Below are 23,981 nucleotides of genomic sequence, written 5' to 3' on the forward strand. Positions count from 1 at the left end.
GCCTGGAGGGATGTGTCAAAAGAGGAATGTACAAACAGGATTTATTAAAGCATCTGTCCAATTTCTGCAACAAAGGGTTTGATATCCGTTTACCAGACCTCGAGGGAATATCCTCTTATTCACTCTTCTTTCCTTCTTCCGTTTGCTGCCTGGATTTATATGTGGAAGCAAGACATGATGACTTGGACCTGATCTGGCATTTATCTTCACAAGTGAGGAGACTCATACATCACAACCGACATTGCCACAAATGAGTTCTAAGGTCTCTTCACAAGTGAAGACAAATGATGCATCTGAGCGCAGCCTGAATATCTTACATTAAACACCCAATAAGTCTCACCTTTCCTGTGTTTGATGGAGGTAGCCCTGCCTTCAATGCATTTGAAATCCACTCGCCTGCCAAAAATAAAGACAGAAAGACAGAGTCAAATATGATTACCATTCACTGCCATCAAAGCCTCAGCACATGACCAGTGTTATCAAATGTTACCATTGTCATACCACTTTGCCTGCATGAGTATGATTATGATGAAAAAGTACCTTTTCACATCCACATTCTTAAGAGGGAACTGTCACAGGTCAATCAAAGAGAGATGAACTGTTCTATTAATTTATTTTCTTCCCTGCTCTTCAAAACATGGGTGTCACATGTCTTATCTGGTCAGATCAAATGAGTACAACTTCTGTGTGTCTCCTCACCTCCTTTGAGTCACCTCAAAGACTTTTCTGAAATTCTCTGGACATTTCCCAATAGACTGTACGGCCAAAGCAACCCGTTTTTGTTTTCAGGTGTCCATACTGTCTGTGTGTGAGATCACATAGGCAGAGCCTGATGCCCTGAAGGGATTTTCCCAGGATGGCAAGAGCCAAGCTCATCTCAAAATTCCCACAAGGATTATCACATGGCTAGATATCCCAGTCCCAAGGATATGAGAGGTCCTGGTAGACCAAGCTTGTCCACACCCAAAAGCAATGAAGTCAGATTTCAGCCACTAATTGGCATACTAAGAGTCCTGTTTTGCCTTCATGGCTCTTCCAACATGTATTACTTCACCCACTACACACCAAAAGATCTCATAAGGACATAAGAAGAGCCTTGCTAGATCAGTTCAAGGGCTCATCTAGTCCAGCTTCCTGATGGATCTCATAGTGGTCCACCAGGTGCCTCAGGGAGCAACTTTCTAGAAATGAACCTGGAATTCCTTTTTGTCTTTCAGGAAATCTCTTTTCAGAGACTTCTTTGCCTTTTGTTATGTCCGCCCTTATCTTTTCTTCTCAGTATCACTGCCCCTGGATTTTTGATTTACTTTAAAGGTGTAATAGTATCTTCCTTGCCCGAGTTTCTTCCCAATTGACACTTTTGTCAATTATTGGGAACTGCCAGCCTTTTAAAATACATAGGGATGTGCAAAGCCAGTGGCAGACCTGGAGCAGGGACTGGGGGCCAAAAGCTGGGTGTGGTGTTCACCGCACCTCCGCCCCCACTGCCTCTGCCCACTGCGCCACCCTGCCCGCCTGTCAGAGCCATTCTGTGGACAGGTGAAACCCTGCATGGCACTTGGTGGTGCTCAGAAAGCCTTCTGAGGCTACTCACGCAATCTTAAGCAATACTTCCAGTTTTGTCAGGAAACCGAAAGTTTTGTTTAGAAGTGCGCAGGAAGCCTCAGAAGGCTTCTTGAGTTGTGCTGTGCATCGTGCAAGGCTCCGTAAGCTTCAGTAGGCATCCCAGGGTTGGCAAGATAAGGGGGCGGTGCGATGGAGGTGGGGTAGCATGTTGCGGACCTGAGCCCCGGGGAGCAATGGGGGCAGGCCCATTACTGTGCAAACCTCTTTTGAGTAGGCAGACTATTCCATATTTCTGTCCTTTGTTTTTAAGCATCCACAGAAAATGCATAAAATGACTTGGATAACCTTGCTTTTCCAAACAACCTCAAAATTTCCCAAAGGAGCAGTTGTGCAGATGGAGACACATTATGTGAAAGGCTTTTTACATGTGCCCAATCCTCACCTTGATCCTCCCCCAAAATGCTCCCTGCTGACTTACCTGCTCTGGCGGGGGCTGGAAGCGCCATTGGAGTGCACATGGAGCTGCCATTTGTGCTGGAAGCCCCAGCCTGTATGCAGTCACTGCAGCTGCCACACCAGGTCTTGCACTTGAGCTCTTTCCATCAGCTCAAGGCCCAGACAGGACAGGACCATGAGAGTCCTCACTTTTGTAGCATTGCTTGCTTGTTATTAATCACCTTTTAATTGTCTTCTCTCCATCCCTCAAAATCACCAAATGGACATCCTTAATGTTTACAGAAAGAAAACACACGGTAGAAAACACCTCATATATTTCTTTGCTGTACTCTAACCGACCTCTGAAGCAATTGAAACTAGATTGTTGCTTTTCCAGGTCTTTTATTTATTCATTCATCACCAGCATAGACTTCCTTTACTATGAAAGGCTTGCTAATGAGTGCAAGTCCATTGGTATTGAGCATTCTTATTGGAAGTGATGTTTCTTTCTCAAAGGTTTGAAGTGTTTGATGCATTTTGCTTTTGTTAATCAAGAATAATTTCACTCTGAAAGCAACTGCAGTGAGTCATTCAGGCCAATCCTGGAACAGCAGGATGATTGATTTCTGCACTTGCTTGATATGTGGGTATCTAACCTGATCTTCAACAATCCCAATATCGACAATTTCATGACCATTCTTGGCAGCTTGTTCAATGGAAGAAATATATTTTACCATGAGTGTATTGCTTAACAACCTACATTTCCTTTCCTGCAAGTGTATTCTATGGCATCGATAAATGTCTAGTGAGATGTTTAATATACAAGTTATGCTGAAGATATAACCATGTTTTCAGAAGGAAGGACAACTTTGAGGCTACACTTGTTTTCAGAGATAGGGAGAATTTGTTATCAGTTTTCAGTTGCAATAAGTCTGGTTCCAACTTAAGACCCTATGGGTGCAATCCTATCCTGCGCTGGAACAGGCAAGCCAACAGGCTTGCACTCTATCCAGCTCAGGATAGGGGCCCAAAGTGGCTCAGCCAGAGGTAAGGGGAAACCTTATGGCCCCTATGGAACACCTCCCTCCCACCTACTCCCCACCTCCTCCCTGCCCACACAAGACCCCACCCCACCTCTACTCCCCACCCACCCCAGACCTTTGCATTAGATAAGGGGTGTCAAACCCTTTTGATACAGCGGGCCAAATAGCATTCATGACACCTGCTGAGGGCTAGATGTGAAGTCATTAGGCAGGAAGTGATGTCATTAAACAGGTCATAATGGGAAATAAGCATTTCTTCTCATTTAGGAACTCTTTAACTGCAAATGACAGAAGAGAAACTATGCAAATCTGCATCATATTTTCAATTTTCATGTGGGCTACCCTTTCAGAAGTGACATCCCAGCACTGCTCAGCAGCTGAGAGCCCAATGGCCAGATAAAAAGCTTCCGTGGGCTGCATCCGGCCCCCTGCCTTGGTTTCTACTGACATTTACCTTGCATAGAACAGTTTCTACGAGGTTGAGAGATGTTCCCACACTTCCGGTTGTGCCTACATCTTCCACCTACTTGATTTGGGAGGATGTCATGGTAACGCCTATGCCAGTGACAGCCACCCTAACCACAGAGGCAGAAGACTGATGGCCCCACCCTATTCAAAGGAAGTACCAGCGGAACATGCAGTTGTATTGAAATTTTGGTCTGGGATCCAAAGGGCTCCCAAATAAAAAACAAATCAATAAACTGCAGGAGTTCAAAAACTCATAGGCAACACAGGCAAGTTATCCACATTAAGTAGGAACAGTTTAAATGCTGTTAAGTAGAAGCTTAATGCCTTAAATACATTACAAAGGGAACTACTGTAGTCGAAGAGCAGTGGGCACGAACATGAAAAGGCATACAGTTACAGAAATATCAAGCGTTTCATAAAAAGTAAAAGACAAAAGTAAAACATGCAACAAATGAATAGACAAAATACGTTACAAGTTTTGTTATCCAGCAAGTGGTTAAGCAGCAAACTCAGTTAACCAGAATCTGCCCAGCATAGGTGGAAATGCCAGCTAAATGATGGAGATGCAGTAGTGTAGCTAGAGGGCATCTTGCCTAGATGCCTTTAAAAGGAAATTGGACAGATTTCTAGAAGAAAAGTCTTTCACAGGTTGCAAAACGTGTTGGGTTTGTATAACCTCCTAGTTTTAGGAATAGGCTAACTCAGAAGGTCAGGTGCAAGGGAGTGGAAACAGGATACAGGTATCTTGTGTGCTCCTGGAGGCACCTGGTGGGCCATTGTGAGATACAGGAAGCTGGACTAGAGGGATCTTTGGCCTGATCCAACGAGGCTTTTCTTATGTTCTTATGAGGGGAGTAAAATGGTAAATACTGAAGGCGCCGCAACACGCTGTGTATACAGCCCTTCCCACTCAGGAAGTGATGGCAACACAGAGGTGCTTGTCGAATCAGCATTTACTATCCCCCAGCAGGCTACACTACTGTGGAGATGCCAGATAAAACAAATGGACTGCTCCCTGCTCCAGCCCTCTCTCTCACATACCCAAGAGAGCTCACTCTGTGGTGCTCTCCTGCCTTCTTCACAAGGACCCTCTAGGAATTGGCATGTTCCACTTCTTCCCTTACATGGGCCTCTGCAGAGACAGCCCTACCAAATAATAGAGGGATCATAGGCAAACTTGCGGAGGGGGGGGTCTCGTAAGTCTTATGAAAGTTCTGTTAACTGAAACATTTAGAAAACTTACAATTTCCATTCCTTATGTGTGTCAGTTAACAAAAACTCTACCATATAAATATTTGAAGTATTTGCACTTCAACTTACAGTGCAGTCCAATGCATGCATACTCAGAAGTAAGTCCCACTTACTTATGTTCAGAGGGGCTTGCTCTCAGGTTTCCAGGCCCCATGGATTACAACCTTAAATTTAAAAGCCTCTCAGGCTGATATCCTATGCAGACTTACCTAGGGGTAGGCTCCTCTGAACCCAATGGAATTTACTTTTGAGTAGACTTACATATGATTGGGCTGTTAGATTTAAACATAAAAGAAACCAGAATGTTTTAACTGAAACTTTACCATTAAAGTTCATGTTAAATTCACTAAAAAAAAAAAAATCAAATAAATGGTTGACAAAAGGGAAGCATCCACAGATATCTTAAGTATGTAGAATTATAATAAAGGGGCTGAGGAAACAGGACTTGAGAATGAAAAAAGGAAAGCTTTTCTGTCAGTGAAAATGACAAGCAGCTTTGCATTGTAGAAAATTGTTTGACCCCCGAAAATAAAGAAAGTAAATTACTGATTTGCTGAACTACATGCATTTTGATTCTTTAGACAAGGCTAAATGGAGAGTGTCAGAACAAAGGATTTCTGGGTCTGTCATGAGGGAGCCCCTTCTTCTGAGAAAACTCTTTTTTTCCCCTCTAAATGACAGTTCGCTATAAACACTGAGGCTAACTTATGAAGCAGCCTATCACATTCTCCACGCTGACCAGAGCTCTAGGTCCTGTATCATACATAGCCTTCATTTTTCAAAAGTAAACCGGAGTCTCTGACTGCCTGATATCACCAGAGACCAATGGCTTTGACCTGGTTCACTCCTGGTCATTGGTCCAGTTCATTCATTTGACCAAGGAACAGGAAATGTGAATGTCTATTAATGTCAAACCAGCCTATCGCAGCTTTATCCAATTTTTTGACCTGAAATGGGATAAGGGAGAGCTGCCCAGTCAGGTTAAGATAGCAAGATATGGAAGATATGCAAGACATAAGCTGGGCTTTGCAAGATGGCAGTTCAGCCAAAAGGCAAGCCATGATGCTGTCCAGTTAAGAAACAGTTAACTCCTAGGATGATCTTTCCCTCAGATGTCAGGAGGATGCTGAATTGTAAATGGAAGCCTTAAAGCAGGAAAGCCTTACTTAGGGCACAATCCTATCAGCAGGATATGATGGGGGGTCTCACAGTCTGCCAACACATCATGTGGGCCATTAGAATGGCAGCTGATCTGCCATTCTGTGGAGACCTGAAACAGGACAAGGTCCAGAAGGCTGTGTGCAGTTGACAGTGGACCACAGATTGGTCAATGGGCCAGGTAAATTGGTGGTGGGTGTGGATCGGGACGGGGATTAGGCTGGGCAAGCCCACAGGTGGCTCGAGAGCAGGATGGGGTAGATTTTGTTGACAGCAACAAACCCCATTGACCCTAACAGATGTTGGCAACCTTCAGTCTCGGAAGACTATGGTGCCATGCTCAGCAAAATAGCTGATGTAGATCTATATGGGCCCAGGCAGCTGTGGAGGAGGTCAGTAAAAGTATTCTTTACTTCTCCCCACTGGGCTGGTCCCCAAGAGGCTTGTCGGATGCAGTGGAGACTGTGTTGGAGCGACTACTCTCTTCAGGCTGGTCAAAGATAAGATTGGGAAGCCCAACTCTGGTTTTTCTTTATTTTGAAATTTTCCTCTGATTTCAAATATCGAATTTGATTGCTTTTTTCCTTTGTTCATTTGGTCCTCAGTAAATTATTTTCTTTGATTTGAATATAACCTAGTGCCATAACCTACTGAGCAACTGGCCTCCCATTGAGGCTTTAGAGCCCAATCCTGAGCTTGGCACGCTGGCAAAAAAGTAAATGTCACAACATTTGTGGGCCCTAGTGCTGGTGTTCTGCCAGCGTTAGCCCAGCACTGGCTGGCACTAGGCTAGCACCAGGCAAGTGCCAGAGCTCTGCCACTTGGTGGTCGCGCGGGCCACCAAGCTGCGGAGAGGCAGGTGGAAGTGTGGGGGCAGACAGGGAGGAGGCATTCCGGAGAGGGGAGAGGTGAAGGGAGGGCAGGGAGAGGGCAGGGAGGAGGCGTTCCGGGGGGGAGGGAGTGGGGCAGGAGGAAATCAGAACCGGTGCTCCACCAGATCCAGAATCTCTGTGTCAGGCTGGCTACCCAACATGGAGGTTCGTGATTCTTCGCCCACCTTTGGGTCGCCATAGAATCAAAAAGCCCCATTGCGGGCCTACTTGCTTTACCTAGGGGAAGGGGACAAAAGTTCCGTTCTCCCAAGGAGCCACTGGCGGCTTTCTGGAGTGCGCTGGATGTGACAGCAGCCATTTTTGGCACCACTGCAGCCCTGCGCACTGGGCAGTGCAGGATTGGGCTGCCCGACTCTTTGCTTAGCCTTGTATTCCAACTCACTTCTCTTGTTTGTTTATTGGGGGTTGCAAGAGCAGTACCAGTTGTAGGACCCTACAGCAGAAGAGCATTGTTGCCTTCTTCTCCTGCTCTCTGGGGCACTTGGTTAGTCAGTGTGGCAAACAAGATGCTGAACGAGATCTGCCTTTGTTCTGATCCAGCAGGGCTGGTCTTAAGTTGAATGGATGGATGAGGGAATAGATTCAGGGCACAATCCTAACCAGGTCTACTCGGAAGTAAGTTCCATTGTGTTCAATAAGACTTACTCCCAGGAAAGTGAGGTTAGGATTGCAGCCTAAGAGTACCAAAGTGTCTTGTCACTGATATGGAAAAACACACACACACACACACACACACACACACAAACGTATTTGCCTTGGACAGAAGATGACTTATGGAAAGGAGCATACGTGACAGAGAAAGAGATTCAAGTTTGGTTAGTCAAGGCTAGTTTTTCAAGATGTTACCCTTGATCAGAATGACTAGAGATTTACTGTGTACCTGAGAATTCCATTTTTTGGAGTCATGCCTTTATTTGAACTGCATGAAGTGGTAGCTGTTTGAAGAGATATAAATTTGAAACAGCTTCTGCCTTCATCAAGTCAAACGCAGAATGCACTTTAAAACAGTGAATTACTAGAGAAGTGGAAAATTCTGTTACATAGTGAACAAAACAGTGAAGATACTTTTGAAAGGAAAAGAGGATAAATGTCCAGAAAGATGTACAAAGGAGGGAGGGAGAGACCTGGAGAGGTAAAACCCATAGATCATCTGTAAGCAGAGACAAGGAAGGATAAACTGAAAGAAATAAAATGAGGAACGATTGTTGTTCTTTACACAGAAGAGTGAAATATATGATAAATATGCATAAAGATCAAGTAACACACAGAGTAAGCAAAAGGGATACTGAAGTGACAAGACATGAGAGGTGTGATTTCAAAACAATATAGTTTTTTCGTTTTGTGAATGTAGGCAAGACTCTAGTAAGTATCCTTAATGGAGGCTGGGCATGTTGTGAAGGGAAAGAGTGAGACTGCTCAGAATTACAGGACAGCAAGCAGAGTCATTTTGATTCTTGTATTAGGCCAGCCACAGGTGAATCCTACAGTGGCATTAACTAGTTGTCAGCTTGGTCTTGACTGTTGACCAAGATAATTACTACTTCTTGCCCTCTCTAGTCACAGTACTGAAATCTCAGAAGTGTCAATTAAATCGTCTGCCGGAGCAAAACCAAAAAGCTTACATTGCTCACTAGCTGGGGTCGCTCTTGGCTAGGAGCCTAAAACAAAACAAACAAACAAAAACAATTGCTTAAGAAGCAATATACTGATGTACTGGTGCTCATTTGGTGCACAAGCCTTCCTGTATCCAGAAAGTCCTGGGTTCAATCCCTAGTATTTCCAATTGAAAGGATCTCAAAAGTGGGAAAGCTGTCTACTTGAGACCTTGGCACACAGTAGACAATACTGGGCTAAAAGGACCAATGGAATGTGTCAGTATAAGAGAGCTGTGTTATTTCTTACCATAATTGGGAGGCTTTGGGTTGGTGCAGGACAAGGATGGTCTGATGTGATCCACTGCCTGCCTTGATGCCAACATCACTACCACTGCTGACATTGCTGCATGCAAATACACCCCTTCCTGCATGACCCTTTTCAATAAAAGAATAGGTGCAGGACACGCAGGAAGCTCTCAGCATGTCCTGCATTTCTTCTTTTCTTTAAAGAGACAGCACGAGAAGAGTAGTGAATATATAAGTGGACTGCCAATTTCTGCACAATTTTTCTTACAGAGAAGATCCACTTCTCTACCTCCTCATCTCACTCCTTTCTTGCGCAGTCCCTTTAAGCTAATCAGGAAGTGCACTTCCTGATCGGTTGGAGCAATGAGGTGAGAGGCAGGGAAGCAGCTGTTCCGCTTTCCAGTCAATTTTAGTGAATGGGAAATGGGATGGTGCATCTCCAGCATGATGGGCTGGAGAGAGGTGGCAGCAGACTCAGTGTTAAGGGCAGTCCAAGTCTGCCTGTGCCTCCTGTTGCTCAATGTAAGCCACATCATCCATCTCATGATGGATGATGCCATGGTGGAAAGAATTATAGTTCTCTTGCTCAGGATTATTGAATCCTAACCTGCTGAGCACACGCTCAGTACAACTCAGGGACAGGCCTAATACAGCTCAGCACAGCTCCACTGGAAGAGGCTCCTTCTGCTTGTGAACCATGAGTTGTGCTCATGCCAGGACCTTTTCATGAGTGCAATAATAGAAGGAGATTTCAGAGGCAGAGCTGCACTCCACACAAACTTAGGATGCAACCCATGAGAAAGCCTCCCTCCCCCCCAAAAAGTACTGTCTAGAGCTGCAATTTTCAACCAGTGCGCCACACTGGTGTGCTGTGAATGGTCCACAGGTGTGCCACAGGAGTTTGGGGAGGGTCATTTATTAGCAAGGCCATTGAAGGATCTGAGCCCAGCATGATGTGCCCTGTCAATTGTCAAAAGACTGATGGAGTGCCTTGATGTTTTAGTGCCATATCATGAGATGAAAAGGGTTGAAAATTGCTGATCTAGAGAGACTTTTGCTGAAAGTCAGTAGAAAGTCAATCCCATCTCCCCCTGCACCAGAATGCCTCCTCCTTGCCTCCTCCCATGCTTCACTCACCTCTCCGCTACCCTGCGGTACGGGTGATATTCGAGCTGTTGCCTGCCTTCTGTTGGTGCTGGCCCAGCATGTGCTTGTGCTGGGCTAGCTCTGGCACTGTGCCGGCGCTAAGCCCCAGAAACGTGCCTTATGGCACATTTGCGACAGTGCACATCAGCAGTAAGCTGGCATGCAGAGCTTAGGATTGGGCTCACAGTTATCAAAATCTATATTAAAAAGGTATGTTTTTTGCTACATTTGAAAGCCTGGAAGTGTGCATTTGTGGCCAAGGCCCAAATCCTAACCAACTTTCCAGCACTGGCATAGCTGTGCCAATGGGAGGTGTGGGTCATCCTGCAGTTGGGTGGCACTCACGGAGCCCTCCTCAAAGTAAGGGAATGTTTGTTCTCTTACCTCAGAGCTACATTGCCCTTATGTTGGTGCTGGAAAGTGGGTTAGGATTGCGCCCTAAGTTATAAAAGGAATGGGTTCCCATCATCCTATGTGTTTTTAAGATTTGAAAGCAGTTTAGTGTATCTTGTTCACAAAGGCTTTTTCCCTCTCTTTGCAAAGCACTTCCCTTAGAAAGCACTTGCTACAGATGTAGGTCTAGAGATAAAAAAAGGGCAAAGATAACAATAGGATCTTTCTAAACAGCATATAGAATTGAAAGCATTTGGAGAAAGGTGCACTTGAGGTAATTGAGAAAGCACAAAGGTAAAGTCCACTGGGTAAGGAGCTTTTGAAAATTGCCCAGGGGAAGATCTCCACAGTGCAAAGTGAAAACTCAGCTAATCCAGAGATTGATTTATATATTTTGCTTTGCTACATTAAATTGGAAGTTTCTGCAATTATGAACTTTTTGCTTAGCAACTATAGAGAAAGAATTCCTGGTGGGAGTGAAGTATTTCAGACACTCTAGTCTTCTCTTAACTACTTTAATATCGCAAAATATCAGAGACAACTTTGCATAACAATTACATGCTTGGAGTAAATTCCATTATACATGGGTGTTCCTGAAAGGGGGGGGGCAAAATGCTTAGTGTTGCAAACCTGTGAATGCTGGCATAAAGTGGCCCCTCAAAGTTTTTGCAGCCGCAATGGGCTCTGAACGTGAGGGGGGAGGTCTGCTCTACACCTCAATTCTTGGGCCTGCAACATGGGCAGCCCAATCCTAACCTGCACTGAAACAGGCAGGCCTGTATCCAGTGCACGGTGGGGGCTGGCTGCGGGGCAGGATGAGGTGCCTGGTACGCTCAGGGTGCCACAGCAGCCATTTTGTGAAGTGAAAGAGCTAGCCCAAAGCATTGCACATATAGCTTCTTTCTCTTGTAAGGAAAGAAAACAAAGTGGAACAGAAGTTAATTTATACAATTGGCCCTCATTATCCACGACAGTTCCATTCCAGGAACCCCCGCACATAAGGAAAACAGTGAACGTTTCAATCTGTGATATTTCAGCTGACCCCAAACCACCAAGCCAGACCAGAGCTCAGCTCTGGTTTGGTCCAGAGGCTTTCTGAAGCCTGCAGAAGCTGCGCATGTCTGCCCACAGACTTTGCACGTTTCAGAATAAAGCCTGGAGGCCTTTAAACACAACATCTGGTTTTTGGCGAAAATCAGAATTTGTGTTCAAATGGGCCTGGGTGGCTTTCTGAAGCTGCAGGTGGCCCCCACAGGCCTCAGAAAGCTGCCCGGACCCATTTAACACAACCCAGTTTTTGCCGAAAACCAGAAATTGCATTTAAAGCCTATAGGCTTAATTCTGAAGGTCGCAAAGGCTATTGGTAGATGTGTACAGTCTCCGTGGGCTTCAGAAAACCACCAGACCTGACCGGCATGCAGTTCCAGTCAAGCTCAGCAGGACTGGGAGCCCCGGTTCGGTACCTGCTGATGATCAAATGCGTGAATGCCAAACCTACAGATAACATGGGCCCCCTGTACTACAGAGGGCTATTCATTAAGTTAAGTTGTAGTCGTACAGCACAATCCTAATCCTAATCCACTGAGTTCAATGGGACTTACCGCCCAATCCTCTCTTCGGGGGTGAGAAGAAGTTGGAATGAGTTGGATCCAGTAGCAATGGAGTATGCAAGAACTTCTCCTCTATTTTTAACCCCACCCCACCCCTTTTCTGTCCTCCAACACATGCCTCCAAAATAGGTGGCATATTTCTGAGGAAACCCATTGACGATCAGGCAGCCTACCAGGAGGTAAGTGAAAAGTATCTTCACTTACCTCTTGCAGGCCGTCTGAACACCCCTCCCCCTCCATAATTATTCCTTTACTCAGAGGAGAACTTCTGGACTGTTGTCGTCCCCTCCCCCCATGACCAGAAGATGCAGCAGTAGTTATCTTGCAGGCTGTCTGAACACCCCTCCCCATCCATTATTCCTTTACTCAGAGGAGAACTTCTGGACTGTCCCCCCTCCCATGACCACAGGATGCAGCAGTAGTTATTTTAGAACCGCGGCATTGGAGGGGGGGGGGAATAGGATTAGGCTCAATGTCCGCTACATAAAGCAACTAATTGTGTGGTTTTCTGGAGTCATTGAATCTTTAAACAAATGAGTATGTGGGGAAATAACAAAGAACAGAAGAAATAAACTTTACTGTGGCTGTCACGCTCTATTAAATATATCCTCCCACCCAAACATATTAACTGCAGTATGTTCAGCAGTTATCTTAAAATAAAGTAGACCCACCAGGCACTAGTGAGGTTTTCCATCAATGACCTGGCTTGAGGTCCCTAAAGTCTGACACAACCAAAGTGATGGCCATGGGTTGCTGCAAGGTGTTTGATCATGTCTGCTACCGAGGGTAGTAAAAGGATAATTAGAATTCAAGACATCCCCTATTAGGAGGCAGGATTTTAAAGATACTTAGGTGGCCGGCAGTTTAAATAAAGCAAAACCCATTTTAGGATTTAAAATGTTCCTGATCTGCCTTTGCTGTCAGAAACATACTAACTACTACACTTTGCAGGCAAATTAGCTATGTTGTGCAACCCCTTCATTTCTATGTGGGTGATTATCCTGAAATATTGCGGAATTGATAAACAGTATTTCATAGCAAATGGCTTGTGTTTGCCGTTCCGTATAGATATTTTGAGACATTGGTTTAAAATATGAAACCGAAGCACCATAAAAGACCTAAACATTGCCTTAGGAACAGTTACTTTTGTGATTCATAAAACAGAAACATCCACAGGATTTGGACAATGGACAAGAGAGCTTTATGCTCAGTGCTCATAAATGGGTTTCCATAAGGGCAGAATGCTTCTGTGGGCCAGCTAAGTCATCAATATTCCATGTTCAACCCACAGCAATAATTGATTCAACCTTATTGAAAGATCATTCAGAGTCACAATGGGATATATTGACCTGTTTTTTTTAATCTGTTTACATATGAAGCTAAACTATTTATGCTTTCGTTTTATAATAGAGTTCTATTTAATATAGAAAGAGTTATTTATCAGGCACAAGAGGACAAATAGAGGAGAAAGAATAAGAGGTCAGGGACCATAGCTCAGTGGTAAGCACCTGCGGGCACAATCCAAAGCTATCCTTGGGCCAATGCAACAGGTGAGTTACGTTGGCTGAGTTTGGTCGGTGCAGGGGTCAGGGGGCATGGGGAGGGCAGGGAGAAGATGGGTGGGAGGCATTTCGGGGTGAGGGGATGTCAGGCAGCAGGTGTTCCCAGGGGCAGGTGGGTGAGGAACAGGAGCCAGGGCCAGAATCCAGCAGTTATTCCGATCCTAGCAGCTCTGTTCCCGGGCAGCCCAGGGCAGTCCCAGGCTGCTTGGATTTGTGCCACCAAGTTAGGTGGCGCAGATCTGAGTAGATCGATTGGGGCTGCTGTGGCTCTCCCTGGGGCAAGGGGGAAAGCCTCCCCTTGCCTCAGGCTGACCCACAAGCAGCCCAAAACTTGTGCTGGATACAGCACAGGCTCACCGGCCTACCTGTTCTAGTGCGGGTTAGAATTGAGCTGTGCTTGTATACAGAAGGCCCCAAGTTCAATTCTTTGTGTTTCCAGGTACTGGGAAGAGCAGCTCTCTAAAACCCCAAGGGAATCCTGCTGGTAAACACAGATAGTACTGAGCAAAATGTATCAAAGGGTCTAACAACCCAATCCTATTCTGGGGCAGGTCGTTATGGCAGCAGAAGAAACTTCTACTGTCATAAAATGGCTGCTGCAAGTGGGAGTAGTGCTCCCCAGCCATTGTCAAACCTCACCCTGCCTACTAGAGAAAGTAAGACAGTTTTGGGGGTGGGAGGGGGAAAAGCTGAGTGGGGGGAGGTGTGGGGGGCCATGGGGTTACCCCATGGCCCATGGCCCAGTGACGATGGCCCATGGCCCAGTGACGATGGTGCATCTTTTCCCTCTTTGCTGCCTCCCTGCCCCTTTTTTCTCCTTGGACTTGTGCCAGCTACAGAGGAGACCTGCAGTGGAGGGGGAGGTTTATAGAAGGGTAAGGGAAAATGATTCCTCTTTCTCCTCCAAAGCCTTAGAATCCACTCCCCCCCCCCCACTCCGCTGGATACAGTGTGCTCCTTTTTGGCCCAGCTACACCAGCAGAAGGGGAGAAGGATAGGACTGGGCTCTAACACAATGTAAAGCACATTCCAGGGTGCCTTCTAAGAACATTTAAATATGGGAGTTAGGGAATGCTGTTAGTTTGAATTCTTTTGACTTCCCTCCCTGAGTCTCAAAGAAGCTTTAATGCTGCTGAAATGCAGGGGTTTGTCATAAAGGTTTTCTGAGTGGGTAAAGATAAAACATTCTTTGCATTCATCGGTGCAGTAACCTGGCTCATACAAATGTCAGGTTAGACATTTTGCTTTTAGCCTGCTGACAAGCTTTTGTGGACTGCGAGTTCACTGGCTAGGGGAAACCCAGCTTATTTTAAAGTAGCATTTTTACAGTGCCACAGTTATTCAATAACTTCTGTTTTCTAGGGTTGTTTTTATTTTCTTTCCAGAGTAAATGCTATTTGTTCAGTCTTTATTGCTATTTTGTTATTACTTAAAAAAAGTTAAAAATAAAAGGCAGAAAATAGTGTTATGAAATGGAATGTGTCATGAGCAAGCATCGCTCTCCAGAAAAAAAGAACACTCCCCCCCCCCCCCCCCGGACAATAATCTGTGCATAGTGAGGCTGACCAAGGAAGCAGTCTCATTCTCTATTTTGACCAGAGCGCTAAGTCATACATGAGTCACTCTAAAAGCAGGTGGTTTGCTTTGCTACCAAAGGCACTGGAGCTGGGAAACCTTGAATCAGCAGCAGTAGGCTGACAAACCTCTGCTGGAGCACAAAGGTTGGCAGAAGGGCTGTTTGGGGGAGGTTTAGGTGAGGATTGGGCTAGGCTAGGGGTGGGCTGGGCTGGGCAGATATCTTGGCAGCATCTGCAAGATCCAGTTCCTGGGCTTGACATGACCCCTTGAACCTACCATAGTAATGGCAGCAAAAGAGCTACATGGATCTGAATAGGCCCATTGAGGCCCAGGGAGCAGTGGAGTAAGTAAGAAAAACATGTCTTAACTTACATATCCTTCACTGCCAGTTCAGAACCTTAAGATCCGGCTGGTTCAGAATCTTAAGATCACTCTTTGAATCTGATCACAGTGTACAGAGCCCCCTGAGACGTTTCACTCATCTTTCAGACTCTCATTTGAATTCCCTTGAACATTTTGAAATATTTCACCTGGGGAGAAACTGTGAAATGCAAAACTGGAGTACTGGCTGAGAGACTGAGCTGAGAGACTCACCTCAGCTGAGATTTAAATCTCATTTTAAATATCATGAATTCATAAGGCAGTCTTAGGCAAGTCATTCTGCCTGAGCTGCAGTGTGAGAATAAGAACTCTTATCTTAATGGGAAGTACATGGACACATAGGACTTGCTTGACACCCTCCAAAAACACCATGCCAATTTAAGTACTGCATCGTTATTCATGATGACTGTATGAGATATCAGTGTCAGCCATATGAGCAATACACATGAATGTTGAGATGGACCGGTGTACAAGAGATTACAGCTTGTGATTTCTTTGGGCTGAAAAGCAGATATAAACTGCTTTTCATTTTCTAAGTCAATATGAATTGATAGAATTCATAGACTTTTCTAAATCAGCAGCATCCTTGAAGAATGGAGTATAAACCAGGCAAATTATAAAAACAAAAGAAATAAAACCAAAAAAAATGGTTCTATGTTCCAAAGGGGCTCACAATCGCTCCCTCTCTGACACACACATGCATAAATGCACACATGCCAGACACGCAAGAGTGACACCAGCAAATGACCACTGGAAAAGAGGCTATGTTGGGATGAAGAGGGACAATTACTCTCCCTCTGCTCAGTATAAGAGCATCTCCACTTTAACCCACTTTTGCAGGGTCCACAGGTGTGTACACATTTTATCCCTGTTGCGTATATGCATCGTTGGGCAGAAATGGCTTAAAAGAGGCTCTTTGACCCTGTCAGCAGAGGGTGACTACTGCTCTTCTTTTGTCCTGTAAGTTCATATCCTGGACATATTAAAATGAGGAACACTTTGAGACTGAGGACATCTCTGGATTTTGTCACATTTGATCAGAACTGAAGGTCAAGCAGCTATGCTGGCAGTTAAAATACGATGAGGCCTTTCCTTTTTCAGAATCTGCACTCATATATAAATGCCTTCTCCTTAACCTTCTTTGTGTTTCTTCCATGACTCACTTTGGCAGTAATTATTAACACCTTGTTTTACTGCTGCTTTACTACCCCTTGAATTACTGTGAGGTGAAGAGCAAATGGTATCTGTAGTATATATAGCACTGTATGGATCAATGAAAAAGCAGGAGCATTAAGAAGAATATTACGTTAATAATGGACGGTCAGGACACCTGGGTGTTAGTTAAAAGTTGTAAAACATTTTAATTTACTGAATTTAAGGGCTGTAGTGATCCTGGCCAGCAAACAATACTGAACGAGTGTTCATGGAAAATGTAATTGGGAAGAGAACTGATACAGAACCATTTTTACCCATGCCACAGACCAATCCACCCATGAAGACAAAGTCTACACAGACACTCAAATAAAGGTGTTAACTATATTTTCCGCACAACTGCCTGCAACTGAACCCCAACTGATTTTTCCAGGAGGGGCTGCATTGATAGTAGGTCATGTAGAATAAATAAGCTATAGGGGAGAGGGATGCTTGACTCTTTCCTCATTTATCTTTTCTCCATTGCAATAAATCTCCTGATGCAGAATTTCCCAGAGGAAAAAATTCTGTTGAGAATTCTGATGCAGAATCTCCCAGAGGTCTGTTGAGATTCATGGCCCAATCCTAATGGGCCCTTACACTGGCACATGCATTTCCCCAGCATTAATTTCTTTATGGCCATCACAAACATACCTAGGCCAGGGCATGGGGCCAGGCCACTGCTTCAAGTGGTGAGCAACTGGGTATGCATGAAGATGGACACCAATCATAGCTGGTGCAGGTAAGCTGGCATTGGGGTTTGGAGGGAGGTGGGGAGAGGGATGAATGGGGTCGGTGTGGGTGGAATAGGGCAGTGACAGGGGCCGGGGGAGGGCAGATCGGGCACAGTGGGGGGATGGGTTCAACGGTGGCAGCGCACACTGAATCTTGATCCTCTTCCCAGATCTGATCTGCCTTCACGGGTCAATTCAGACTTGTGCCAGGAATCAAGCTGACCCGAGTTGACCCATGGCGGCTGCTGGGGGTTATGCCAGGGGAAAGGAAACTAATATTCCGTTACCCCAAGGAGGTTTCCAGTGGTCAAAAATTCCCTGTGGGATACAGCAGAAGCTGCAGCAGCACCGCTGCATCACTGCATGGGGATTAAGTTACAATTGGGCTGTCAGTTATATTTTTAGGTAATGTGTACTTGTACTCAAACAGTGTACCACTTCAGGAGGTCACGCCTCTAGCCGTCAGGAGGTCTTGGTCAAGCCCTGTATGTAGGGGGTAACATTTTTTGTTACTCTCTCTGTGCAGAAATTTTCAACATGTAGAAAACTATCAGCCCAATCCTATAGAGGCCTTGCAGTGGTAGATTTTGGTGCCATTATAAAGCCCAGGATGGGTAGCATGAAAAGAGCTCCTCTGAAGCTGCCAGAGGAAATGGCTGGAGACATCTTGTTTCACAACCACAATAGCAACTCACAGAAGCCCCACCAGAGCAGGTAGGCTGGCAGGGGAGGATCAGGGATGATTCATATTGGAATTGCACTAGGAATTAATAGGAGTGGGAGGATCTGAATGGTGGCCACACTCACCGAGACCCTATTCCTGTTTCCCCACCCTGAAATGCCCCCTGAGTCTCATTGCTCTTAGACCAGCAAAATAGCTGGTGTCGATCCAAGGAGACCCATTGGAGGCCAGGTGACCCACAGGAGAAAAAGTAAGAGAAGAGTACTCTCCAGGGTTGTCTGGTTCATGAATTTTGGCAGTAGCACTCCATGCTATGGGCTGGCAGGAAATAGGACTGGGTCATAAGAGAACCACTAGGCTAGAAAACTTTTCTCAGTTTTCTGATGTGTCCATCTTCCACCTGTCTTGAGGACTTTCATTTTTGCCTAGAGCACTCAAAATGCTGCACATCTAATTTTAGCTTCCTAAAATGTTGCATAGTTGAACATTACCACTGCCACATGCTGGCAAAGAACCCATATCAGCACATTGCACAGCCTGAATGTTTACAGCATCTATATCTGTCAGGGTTACCATCTGAGTTCTGCATTGCTGGCATGCAAATACTGCACTCACAGAGTCCAACACATGGAAAATGCTTTTTGAATGATATGCTTTCTGCTTGGAGGACTAACGTGCTTTTTCACAGCTTCCCTGTCAATAGTATTACATTTAAACCAGCTTGCAGAGTTGATGACCCCAATAGCCTTCCTAGTCAGGGGAGAAAACAAACAAACAATTATGTTTTGCAATATGATTAACACATTCTGAAGAGTTGTCTTCTTTGTAGGCAAGACAATATTATACATTTTGATTCCACGGACTATTGTAACAATTTGCCTGGAATTTGTTGAATCATGTTGGACTAAGATTGTATAAGATTTTCTTGCCACTGTTGAATCAGAAACATAATTATATTGCAGACTAAGGGCCCAATCCTATCCAATTTTCCAGCACTGGTGCAGCCACAATGTAGCCCTGAGGTAAGGGAACAAATGTTCCCATACCATGAGAAGGCCTCTGTGACTGCCTCCCCACCACAGGATGTAGTGCACACCCCATTGATATGGCTGCACTGGAAAATTGGATAGGATTAGGCCCTAAGGCTGCAATCCTAACCTCACTTTCCTGGGAGTAAGTCCCATTGAACACAATAGGACTTACTTCTGAGTAGACCGACTTAGGATTGTGCCCTAAAATACATTTTGATTTCCTGAGCATCTGTCTGAGGCTTTACTTCTTTTTTGCAAGTGGCTTTTAAACTTTTTTTGTTGGTTCCTCATTTATTTCTGCTTAATCCAACCGACCCATGCAAAATGAATGACTGTCTATTCACCAGCTGTTTTGAATTCCAGAGACTGGTCTGTCTAGTCTCTGATTTACCCAGTTTCGGAGGGTAGCCAAGGAGAGCTAGACCACAATATATGTTAGAAACAGTAAGATTTATTGGCATAAAAAGGATGCATTAGGCAAAAGTCAGCTTACTACTATGTCTCTTCACTTAACCAGAGATTCCTAGCAGCAGGGGGGCAGGTTCTAGGGCATAATTGTGCAGTCCTTGTTCACTAGTGAAATCCAAAGGGCAAGGACATTTCTGAGCATTATATAGTTACTCTCAGGGAAGCTTCTAGAAGTTGCTACTATTTTAGCCTCTAATACAAAAAACAAACAAACAAACAAAAAACCAACCCAGAAAGTTATAATGTCCTTCTCACACAGATGGGTCTTCCCCATCTGGACCTTGTCCTATCTCAAGTGGTGATAAATCATACTAAGCATAATAATAATAATAATAACAGTATTTATAGATCTATGCTTATAGGACACAGCTGTGGGCCTGCAACTCCCAGGCCTTGCTAAATGAACAGGCAGACAGGAAAACTGTGAAAACTATAGCTCTAGGTCTCACCAAGCGGGCAAGCAGGACAAATTGTGAATTCCATCAGCTCCTCAGATTACAGTAGCCCTCTAATATGCTAACCGCTACACCAGCCCCCTCCTCAGATCAGTTTACATCACATGTAGACCTCTACATGCCACAGGCAGAACAGAGGAGCCACTCTGAAACATATAGTTCCAGATGACTTGCGCAAGGAATGATTCACAATGGGGAAGGCAAGCCCAGAACATCATTGATACATAGTTCTACACAATGGAGGAAAAAGAAATAGCAAAGTTGTTACAAAACAAGAATGCTGCATTTTTCAAAATGAGCAATCTGTAACTAAAAAAGAGAAAGGTCATGTTTTACAAGCGTCACAGTTCCCAAAACATGCATACCAGGAGCGGTGTCCAAGGGGAAGAGAAAGACAGAATTTCATATAATCCAACATCCTGTTTCTCATTGTATCTCTAAATTATCACATCGATAAGCTGTGTTTTAGTATGAGATACCATATTGATTTTAAGAAAAGGTACTCCTAAATGTACAAATAGCCATCAAGGCTTGTGTTCCAGAGGGATGGTGTGTGTGTGCCCATGGGTTTTACTGTTTCCATTAGTTGAACAGCAGGTCCCCACACAAGAACACAAATGGTTTTTGGAACTCACTTGAGTTACACAGTTCTCTGGAATGGTGTTGAGTGGGACGAAGAACTGGCTCTACAAGACACATGATAAGCCCACCCCTCTGCCCTGGGGTGCATGGGGTTAATTTCATGGATTGCAGTTAAAATACTATATAAGGATTGTGGCTGAAATGTTCAATGGCATATTGACAAGTCTCTCTGGTCACAAAAGGAAACTTCAGCCCTCAGGCTGGCAGTGACGATTAAGTTTACAGAGCCAATATGTCCTGGACCTGAAGAGAGGTTGTTTTACTAAGAGCTCTCCTGTCTTCATACATCACTGTCAGAAATCCAATTAAGTGATCCTTGACCTTTGGGACAATAGTTGTAATGTGCTGCCTTGAATGGCAAGTTCCAGATTAAGAAACTACAATCTAGACTGGAATGCACTCTCCAGAGATGTTGGTACTGAAGAGTCAGATATAAGATAGAACAATCAATCAATCACCTTGAAGAACAAATGTTTCAAGAATTGGAAGGTGTAAAGTCTGCTTCTCTGTTCCAATGCATGTTGCAATCCATAGTTTTTTTGTTTTACATATGGCATCACCAGCATCTGTCTGATTAATTTTTCAATAGAGGCAAAGCAAGACAAATAGAGTCTGGCCTATCCCTGAGAATGCTTACTATAAACTTCTCCCTTCTCCTGAATGTGGGCATACAGTAACAGAAGAAGAAATTAGGTGTTATATTATCAAGATATGAGCAGTATGTTGCCTGGTCAGTTTCATTATGTGTCGGGAACATGGTTACAGTAACGGACCTGCCCACGTTGCGCCCTGGAGCGCAGGTCCACGACATGCCGCACCCCCCCCCGCATCTCACAGCCCCCCCAAGGAGATACTTACCAAGCAAAACAGCCTCGCATGACACTCCATAGTGCTGAAAAAGACTTCTAAGGCTTCTGCTGAGCTCTTCAAGGGTTCTTCCACTTTCCCGATGAAACCGAAAGTACTCTTAAAAAGCGCCTCAGAAGGCTTTTCCAGCATTGTGGAGTGCCACGTGGGGCTTCACCTGCCGGTGGGATGATTCCAATGGGCAGGCAAGGGAGCAGGGTGAGCAGAGACAGCAGCGACAAGGGCGTGGCGGGTGTGGTGCCCTAGGCTTTTGCCCCCTGCCCCCTCCCACCTCCACTACATGGATTCCTGGCTAGGAAAACACAGCCTAGGCCAGCAACATGATTATTGACAGGACACAATGGCAAAGAGGCCTCAGATCTACAGGCCAAGAGGAAGGGTACACTTTTAATTTAAGCAAGCACATAAAACAAGTAGACACTACATCCAACTTGGAAACTCCCAAATTTGGAATGGGTGGGGTGGAGGAAGGATGACTTACTTACTTACTTACTAAATTTCTGCCCCACTTTATCTCCCTTAAGGGCATCCAAAGTGGCTTACAACAGAAATTCACAATAAAAACCATAAACATTAAAAATCTACATAGCACAATAGGGCAACAATTTAAAAATTCACATTGAAAAACCAAAAACAATCATAATTGTTTGAGTGCTAGTAGCAATCAAATTCCCCTAGCCAAATTTCCCAGTTTTTTTTTTTCCGCTTCTTCTCAAATTGTTGACTCCAGGTCTTTTTGGGAAACCCAGATCACTTTGCTATGTCAATTCTTCCCTTCTGTCCCTCCATAGTTGAGCTATTGCTTGTCCCATTTCCCATTAATGATTTCCTTTCTCCTCTTTCTTCTGCTTTCTTTACTCTATGGCCAGGATTGGGAACTCGGATGACTTGGACTCAAGTCATGAAAATTGGCATTTTTCTCTGTCTTGTGGACTCGTGAGTCTCACATATGGAAGACTTGGAAAAGCACTCAAGTCAAGGGCCCCCTGATCAGACACTTGTCCCCACACATGCCAACTCAAGTCTGCCTGTTTTCGGGGTATGAAAAGTCTCATGGAGCCATCATGCAGACCATCATGCATGGAGATTAATGTTTGCCTTTTGAATCAGGCGGGAGGGGGGGGAGGCAGGAGTAAACCCTTTTCTCCATCTCTGATAGGAAGGAAGGAACGGATGATCATTGGACAAAGGATGGGAGATTTGATAATTTCTTTGGCTGAGAGAGGGCAGGAGGAGGAGCCCAAGGGGGTTCTTGCCTTATGACTGGTTGCAGAAGCACAGGAAGGAGGCAGGGAGCCAATAAAAAGGATTCAAAGAGAAACATTTTACTTACATTTTAAAAAAATCTGTAGATCTCTGTTGATAGTGCAGGTCCTAGACTTGGAAGAGGACATTGTAGAGCTACTCTCTTTGCAGGAGTGTGTGAGATCTCAGAGCATGGTGGACTCCATGCTGCTGGCTAGAGCTTATGGGGAGAGATTTCTGCATGCTTGGAAGATCAGGAGGAGAGGGCTGGTACAAATATGTGATGATTGACTGCAGCATACTAAAAATGTAACCGATGGAAGTGCATTGACAGTGTGACTGTCTTGCATCTCTTGATATATATTTTGATCAGAAAGTAAGGAAGGGTAAAAAGAGGAAAATATTTTGGCAGATTGAGTTCTATCTCTTTAAAAATCAAGCACAGGGATGTTGATAATAAAAGCTTGAAATGTAAGGAAAATACTTTATTTTGAATTAAAGAAATAGTACTGCTAGCCTAGAATTACAGACAGAAAATAAAAGCTGTCACCTGAGGAAATTATGCCTACAGTCCAATCATAACCTGTGCCGGAACAGACAGGCCACCAGAGGGTTTGAGGTGGACTCCGCACAACTTGAAATAAGAGGTATAACTCCAGGCTGCTCGAAAGGGGAATTAGAATGCAGCCAAGTGCCAGAGGTCAGTCCCAACCCTATCCTCCAGGCCTAGTTCACCCACTGGCCCACCCATGGCCCACCCTCCCCCCCCCACTCCAAAACATCCCAATTCTGGCTTCCCCAAACCTCCATGCTGGCCTGTCCAGGATGGTACATACTCACCTCTTCCAGGTTAGGATCTAGTGGGAGCAGGCCAGTGAGCATCCTTTCACTGGTGCGGCCCACTCCTGGGTTATTGCAGATGTGCCTTACAGCACATTTGCAACAGTCCCAGAGCAGTGCAAGGGACTTGCGCCGACTCAAAGAATGCTTTGGATTGCGCTTGTAGTTTCATTTAGGAATGCAAGAACTCAGTAGATTCATCAAAGTTTTAGGGTTATCCAGTTTTATCGATGACAACTTTAGATCATGCTAAAGTCACCTCTATGTTTTAAAAAATATATATTTTAGATCTTCTGTAGGAGGTAAAATTTCCTACCTGTTTCATTTAGTGTTCCTGGAGTTTTATCATTTTGTTCTTCTCCTTGGTTTGCTTAGTATTAGTTTACTGACTTCCTGATTTTGTATTTTATTCTGCTTTAAATTGAGGGGATGTTCCTAAAT

This window comes from Tiliqua scincoides, chromosome 3 (assembly GCF_035046505.1).
Source record: "Tiliqua scincoides isolate rTilSci1 chromosome 3, rTilSci1.hap2, whole genome shotgun sequence".
Taxonomy (NCBI): Eukaryota; Metazoa; Chordata; class Lepidosauria; order Squamata; family Scincidae; genus Tiliqua; species Tiliqua scincoides.